Here is an 8,969-nt window from a genome sequence, read left to right on the forward strand (position 1 = left end):
AGAACCATCAGAGTTTGATGAAGTGGTTGAGGATAACTTTCATGTTGCAAATTCAACATGTAATGTTCATTTCATCATAACTTGTAGGTGCTGTAAGACCAGTCTTTCAGCCAGCCTTGCTTTCTTGAAACAGAAAAGACATTCCATAACCGAATGCCTTTTGTAGGCAATTTACATCTGTGTGGGTACCTGTGTTCGATCTCTATTGTCTAAGCTGGCTGTGGCCATGATTCCTAACACCCCTGCTTCCTCCACTACTTCAGAAGTCCTATATTATCGAGACACCTCTGCCAAAGAGGTTAGTAGCCTATTCCAAAATCTGGACGCATAGGTTGCTGTATCGAACAGTGGGAGGCAGAACTCAAGCTGGGCCATGTAAAGCCATTTATTACAACAGAGGACACATCCAACAATCTAGGGCAGGGGGTATTCAATTAATCTTCAGCGAGGTCCAGTTACAGAAAATTTCCTCAAGCAAAGGTCCGGAGCATCATAATGTTTAACGTGTGTTTAGGCTATGTATATGTTTATGTATGTATGTATAATAGGATGGATGGATGAAGCCTAGTTGTAGATAGATAGATAGATACTTTATTGATCCCCAAGGGGAAATTCAAGAAATAAAAGATTGTAGGCCTAGGCCTAATGTTTAATGTGAAATAAAATAAGTAGCCTAAAAGGCAACATTCGAAATGAGGAGAAATAAGGCAAGATAAGAGTAGCCTAATTAGGGAGAAAAACTGAGTAGCCTTGGCTATTTTTAAGATCTTAACGTGCACTTTTAGTTTTTTAGTTTTTTTTTATGTTGACCCGAAATCCTGGAAACCCAGGAATATCACGTTGTTGGGCAGCGAATGCTTAACTAGATTGTGGTGGATCAATCATATTGCCTTCTTAAATCGTAAAATATTCTGTGGTCTCAGTTCACTGTTGAATGGACCTAGCATACCCTATGCTTGCTCAAAATATATGCTTTGTCTAGTAGAGGTGCTTCAAATTGGCGCTTAAAATCGCCTGTCTCAGAATATATAGAAGAGGTCCAGGGCAATTCCGCGCAAAACTGTCACATCCATATTTAGTTGGCGTTACGGACGTGACAGTTTTGCGTGGTATTGCCCCGTATCGTTACATAAAGCTCTGTTCTCGCTGTCTAGCTTTCTCCTCTTTGAGCAATCGATGATTTGAAAATAACTTACTTATCGTTAACTTAGATATCCATCTTAATTGTTTCTCGTCCCGTCTCCTCTCCTCGCTCGTTTCAGGCTATCAGTCTCATCTCCATAGTATAGGCTACTTTACTCACTGACTCGACTTTATCAGAATTCACAGATTTCACTGGCTGAGTAGCAGCAAGCGAAATGATGGTTCCTGAAGCTCCTGAAGTAAATGCTGTTATCCTAATCAACGAAACATTTAGCGCAGGTTTGAAATCTTACGTGAAAATCTAAATTAGGCTATTATGGTCTGGGTCCGGATAGGATCGATCACGTCACGGTCCGGACTCGGACCGCGGTCCGCCATTTGGTGATGGCTGATCTAGGGCAACACGATGCCTGCAAAGCATCAACACATCAACAAAAACAGATGCTTGATAACAATGAAATTATCAGCATATTTGCTTAAGCATGACATAGCGCACACTTTGGCACTAGGGCTGCACAATTATCGCAATTGTAATCGCAATATGAACCAACGCAATTACCTAATCACAAAAGGTACAGATAATCATACACAATTAATTTGGTCACATTTCTGACGTTTATATTCATTTCATCCTCCTTGACTATGGCACCTTTGGTTGGTGGGTGTGCATATGTTAGGGGCACAGAAATTCTGATTGGTGAGCTTCCCAGTTGGTCGGGGACGCTGTGCTTCTTGTGCACCGGGAATGCTCACCAATCAAGGGTGGCACAAATTAAAGAGACATTTTGAATATTGAACTGAATCAATTCATTGACATTGAAAAGTCAGAAAAATTGCAATTAGATATTTTCAAAATAGTTTTGATGGTACATCAACTCAACAGGATGAACGGCAATTCGCCTGCAAATAGCACTATGTAATCCTGGCAATTGGGTAGGATCACTAAACCCCCCCCCCATGTATGATTTGCTTTACAGCATATAGGTGCATCTCAAAAAATGTAAATATCATGAAAAAATAAACTTTAAACCGTCTAATTTAGTTTAAAAAGTGACACATTTATGGCTGATTGCCTCCATACCACGCTGCATTGATGCAGTAATTTGTGCACAAGGAGCTCCAACCAAGTATTGAGTGCATACATTTTCTTATTATAACTTAATGATTTATTATTTTTTCTGAAGGTGGACATTCTGTTTTATGAAATTTGTATTATTATATTTTGAGATACCTGGATGGTTTTTCATGAGCTGTAAGCCGTAATCATCAAAATTAAAACAAAAAAGGCTTGAAATAGTATAGAAATACTTTATATGTAATGAATATATGAAGTGAAAATGTTAATTGTTTAATACTAAATTAGGGGGTAAAAATGAACTTTTTAACAATAATCTAATTACGTAATGCATGTAACATGATCTAAATAGGCAGTGGTTTATCTAACCTAGTCATGTACTTATTATCTGTTTTATTTTCAGAACCACACACACGGCCGAATTGGGGCCTGGAGCCTTGGGGCCTTGGAGCTGAATACGATGCAATAAAACTAGAAAAAATTTAAAAACAGACCACGTAGCATTTGCTTAGGGTTGCCTAGCAACATAAGTGACTTTGCTTAATTTGTAAAGCAAAACTAACTACATTGCAGAAGAATTAAGGATACTGCTTCTTCATGACTTGTTTAAATGTCATTGTAATTTATTTGACACATGCTCGCATTTAAAAGTGTCAAGCATTGCTGTCCCCGATGTCAGAGCAGCTCCTTGTGGAAACAGCAAAGAGGAGTGCACATATCCGATGAGATTTCTGACGAGGAGCAGAAGATCTCTGGCCTTACCAGAGCCTTACTGTTTATGAATAAAAAATGATAATAGAAACAACTGGAATCTATTTCTTTCAGCTTAACGTTGGCTACGGATCAATCAGATGCCGCCCTGCGTGACTGTTTCCACACAACAGACTGGGGAGTTTTTCGGACTGCTGTTGATAACATCAACAATTACACTGAGTATGTAACGGGCTATATATGCAAATGCATTGATGACATTGTACCGAGGGTGACCGTACAAACTTTTCCTAACCAGAAGCCATGGGTGAACGGAGAGGTCTGTTCAGCACTCCGAGCTCGGACAGCTGCCTTCCATTCTGGCAACCCAAGCGAGTACAGTAAAGCACGTTATGAACTGAGAAAATCAATTAAAAGTGCTAAGAGACAGTACAGGGAAAAGGTGGAGTCACACTACAGCGGCTCTAACACCAGAGACATGTGGAGTGGGTAAAGGACAATTACAGTCGTGTTCTCAAGGCTTGCACATCTGAACTGGCTGAGGTCTTTATGGACATCTTTAATCTCTCCCTGCATCAGTCTGTTATCCCAGTCTGTTATCCCCGCAAGGTAAAAATCAATTGTTTAACTCAAGGGGAGGTGGAAAATTAGTGTAATTCCCCAAATGGTGGAATATCCCTTTAAACCTCAGAACCCCCACCCAGACACACAACATATCCCCTCCCCATACACACCATTTCATCATTCCCCTTTTCATCACCCCCCCCCCCCCACACACACACACACACATACACACACAAAATACACCTTCTTAATTACTCCTTTTAATTTACTCTTTTAAGTTGAGCTGGCTCTTGAGCTTAAGAATTTCATTACTTATAATTAATTTTATAAGTACATGACAATAAAACTACTTGAACTACTGAACTTGAACATAACATCACAGAAATGGATCCAATGATGTTAACCATGCAGATTCACTAGATTACTTTGATATTTCCATTTCTCCAACCCTTTCATATAGGCTATGTAGGATAATACAAGCAAAGATCCTTTAGAACACTTTATCAACCATCTCTAATACAAGTGCAATAGTGAATAAATACATGTCAACAACAATCTTGAAAACACATGTAAGAAAAATAATATTTAATTGTAATTTCCTTTAAAACAGCTTACTCAATCATACTTGTACAGGGAAAATGCTCATTATCAGAAGTGCTCAGATCATCACCTGACAGAATAAGTAACCAGTGTACCAGTGTACACAGTGCCCTGTTGCACTCTCTCTTCTTCCTCCCACTTGTCCTTGTGTCAGAGAAATTCAACGCTGCATAATTCATTATGGCCACATTTATATCATGGTTTGTGCAAAGCTCAGAAGGAACTCCTGTTGATTAACAAAGAAAGCATGTATGGAAATTGACAAGAAAGTAAATAATAATAAAATAAAAAATAAAGCTGTTTGTTTTGTCTATTGTTGATTGATTAATTGATTGATTTTATTAACAGAGGATACAATGAAGATCCATGGAATAACATTCAAATGAGCATTTGTTTCCAACATGGTCCCTGATGTCAGCTAAACAGGACCAACAGTTACAAAGACACAGAATCCTCTAAAACTAACGATAGAAAAATGCAGTAAATACTGTAAATAACAAACAAGCATGACACTTTTATCCGTTTTTATCACTGTAGTATCGTATCTTCCTGTGTCTGTGTGTGTTTGTGTGTGTGTGTGTGTGTGTGTGTGATATACAAAGACAGGACACCTCCTGTAACTAGTCTTATCTTACCTCATAGCCCCAACCTGATGCAAAGTGAATGGCTGTTCCATAATATTTCTATTGATGCCATTTTAGTATTTATTCTTTTTTGCCAGATGTATTCAACATACCTGTTGAGTGATGACATAAAGTTTTCTTGGAGTTGATGTAGATTAGCATACCGATGATAATAATTACACACAGTCCCACTGCAACACTCAGTCCATACACAAGGGGATCCACTGGCTCCCCTACAACACAGGAGTAAGAACCTCTTCATTTATTAAGATACTACAGTATATCAAAAAGAATGACTGATTTGACTGATTGACAGTGCAGTTCATAGGAGCAAAAGCTAACATATTGCAACTTATAACCAATATTTATTTATATACATTTGGTTTTGAAGTACACCCAGACGGTAACACTCCATAATAAGTGTAAAATAAACAAAATAAACTGTGATTCTGCCTATCCCAATATGAACCACTCCCCTTAGGACCCTTACAATAGATAGATAGATAGATAGATACTTTATTGATCCCGAAGGGGAAATTCAAGAAAAAGACATGGAGCTACCTTGACATGCCGCCACTCTTGTCGGCGCCAGAAACGCTTGCAATAAAGTTGGTTGAGCTTAATTAATATATTAGTAGTATATAGCTATCAGTATGGGGGACCCTTATAATAAAGTTGGTTAAGCTTAATTAATATATTAGTAATATATAACTATCAGTATGGGGGACCCTTATAATAAAGTTGGTTAAGCTTTATTAATATATTAGTAATATATAACTATTAGTCAGACAGTGAAGGGACTGAGACCAAAACTGGCTTATCACATTTATTCCTTCAGGAAAAGTTAAAACAAAACATGCCTTCAGGCACTGGCATACATAAAACAGCATCTGCACAAGCAAAATAAAAAGAAGTAGTTGAATGGGCTATATTACATGCATGATTCCTATACCATCACTGTCAGCCCTACTAGCAAGATAGACGTGCGACATGGAATGTTCAGGTGCACAGAACGAGTTTATTAATATTCTGAGACTCACTAAACACTCACATACGTAGACCCAGTGTTCGAATTACCATAGGGCCCGGTAGTGCCCAGCCCCCTTACTTCTGGCCAGGGCACTACTAGTTCTGCTCGAAATCACTGTCAGAGGGGGCCCACTCATTCATTGTCAAGTTGCCAACCCGTAACTATGATAATCTACATTTTCCCCGTTGGTTGCAATGTGTATTTCCCCCATAGACTGCAGGGGCACTGCTCTGCATAATAGCCCCCTGTCCTGTCCGATCTCACCCTCCTCTGAATCGAGTTCAGAGTGCTAGAGCGTTGTTAGCGATTGAGCAATTAGCAGCAGTGGAAAAAGTTCAAAGGAATTTAGGCTATGTCGAGGAGTAGGCTATCGGGACTTTAAAATGCAAGGGGCAAGGGAAGGGTCCTGCCTGAAGAAACTCTTCATCGCAGGCAACACGTTTTTACCTAGCCTACTTCGGCAGAATGCGAGAGAGGATTCTCTGCGCTTAATGACATTGATGACAAAGCCAGAAATCGTTTAAGGGAGCGCAGCTTAAATGCGCTTCTTTTTCTGAGCATCAATGCGTCTCTCCTGGTCCAGTTCAACCCAAGCCATTCGTGAAATCATGGCTCAGGGCATCGTCCATCAACTGCGTGGAAAACTGAAAAAAAAATGCCTACCAATAGGCCACTTTGGGACTATCTCCAGTAGCCGAGATGTGATAAAGACAGCTGTTTTGTGTTAACTTTCAGTTTTTTCAGTTGTGCGATGTTCAGTTGTGCACGTAAAATATTTGACAATTAGCTCTGCTCAGATTCATTTTTGGCAATAGCCTTTGTTATTAGGCTGAATTTCATAATGTCATATATTTCATTTTAATAAACTGGCTACCCTGCTTATTATAATCTATTGGATGTTGAATCGACAGTAGCCTTTGTTATTAGGCTGAATTTCATAATGTCATAGATTTCACCCCCCCCAAGTGGGCCCCCCCGGAAACGACGGGGTAATTCGAACACTGCGTAGACCATACGGAGGTAATGCATAAACATAATGCTAAACTAAATGTACATTAATTTCCTGCTAGACTGAATTGCACTTTCCATGAGCACTAAGCTAAACTACACTGAATGCATGGAAAGTTGCTTGCGGAGTTTACAGCTAGTCACGTTAGACTCGTGTGTATGAACTCGTGGTCATAATGAAAACATTAATAAACGTTCTCTAAGTTGCTAGAATTGCTACCAAATCCTAACAATACATGTAAAGTAATATAATACAGGTGGTATATCGAAGTTTTCAACTTAAACAACATTTTACAGTTACAAAATTAAAACAAAGTGGATAGTGCTTTATACAGTCAACCTACCCAATGCAAAGCATACCGCTTCTGATCAGCTATGGCAACAATGCAAGGACAAAACGCAGCAGTGCTGCAGTATACCGTTTCTCCAAAGGGGGCTCCAAAACACCAATCTCAAAAAAGCTGCTTAATTACGGCGAAAATCACATACAAACACTAAACTATATTTCTAACTCTGTTACACCCCTCCCCTGAATTTCACCAAATTCAAGCAGCAACCAAATAGTACTTCCAAAGGCAAAGAGTACACTACTTTCAAACACTAGACAGGGTCACCAATTACAGGACAGCCAACCACAAAGGTTTTCCAATAAGGATGAAGTGGAAGAAGAGGTGTGCAAACTCTCACACAACCAACCACTGGCAGTAGGGTGCCTTATACACCCCACAAGACCATAAAGCCATAAACCATAAATTCCATAAATTCTCCACAAAGCTAATCAGAAAAGCTAGATAAATAATAATATGTCATTAACTTTTATATTAGTATATAGTTTGTAAATAAACAGTTAACATTTAAATGATGTAAGAAATAACTTAATTAGTGCCAAAAAGACATTTAGTTAACTTAACACATATTAATACAATATTAGTTAATAGATTTACTAAAACATTAACATACAGATTTTATGCAAACAACAAATATTTAATTGATGATGAAAAAACTATTAACTTGTGCCAAATAGATATGTTAGTAACAATTAACAAATATTAACAAAGGGTTAGGTAATTACTAGTTTGCTATTTATTATGGCACCTTATTATGGAGTGTTACCCACTCAGACTTTACTGAGAGAATGTCAGAATGAATGTGTATCTTCAATCGATAATGAAGTCTTACTGATGTTAAGGACTGTTCCGTTTCCAAACAGATCTAGTAAACTGGTCATGTTTGAGGCCATATGAGCATACAGCTATGGTATTTGATGGATAATGAAGGCAACATGCAGCTATGGTATTTAATGGATAATGAAGTCTTACTGATGCTAAGGACTGTTCCATTTCCAAACAGTATCTTGCCGCATGCAGAAACAGCACAGTAGTATGTTCCAGTGTCTGTGAGGCTGAGGTTGGTCCTGGCTAGTGTGTAGCTACAGCCCCTCTCACAGTGACTGCTCCTGTTCATGTTGGTGTAAATCACTCCTGGATGGAAATCATCTTCAGCTGCTCTGAACCAGAACACTCTGAGATCCTCTGTTTTCATCTCACTGAGTATTGTGCAGTTAATTGCCACTGAGTCTCCTTGGTGAAGCATTTTCAGTACGGGGAATTTAATTATTTAATTGGAGCCCTGTTGAATTTTTCCTACGTAGAGTGAAAATCTATATTAATAGACAATTAACCATTAAACTAAATTCAGTGTTGAATACTGAGAAGAAAAACACCTTACCTTGCACTGCCAGAAATGTTCCACTTACAAAATGCAACTCAAACGCATCATTCACTCCACATAGGTACAAGGCTTCATCAGATGTTGTTGTGTTGGATATGATCAAATGAAGTCCAAAGTTCTCCATTGTTAAGTTGAAACGGGAATCTTTAAACTCATCGTAAAATTTGGGCTTTGCATGGTTTTGCCACATTGCCACAGGAGAGGGTTTACGACCAGCTATTTGTTTATACCAGTATGTCGTTTTTATGTTTCTCTGCGAAGAAGCACTTCAAGGTAATATGTTTTCCGGCGATTGCAGTGGTAACTTGAGTGATCTTATGTAAATCTGCAATTTCTCCCTGAGGAATGAGATCAAATTTCAAATGAGTTACCCAAAGTCAAATACTCATTATAAAGTATTACATGCCATAATAGGTCATTTATAACCTATAATCTTGCAAAATACAGTAAATATTTTCATGAACAGCATTACATTTGATTCATG

The sequence above is a fragment of the Alosa pseudoharengus genome, unplaced genomic scaffold (assembly GCF_046254945.1).
Source record: "Alosa pseudoharengus isolate Yale_2024_CS ecotype anadromous, Long Island Sound unplaced genomic scaffold, YU_APseudo_1.1 YU_APseudo_1.1_scf_16, whole genome shotgun sequence".
NCBI lineage: Eukaryota > Metazoa > Chordata > Actinopteri > Clupeiformes > Clupeidae > Alosa > Alosa pseudoharengus.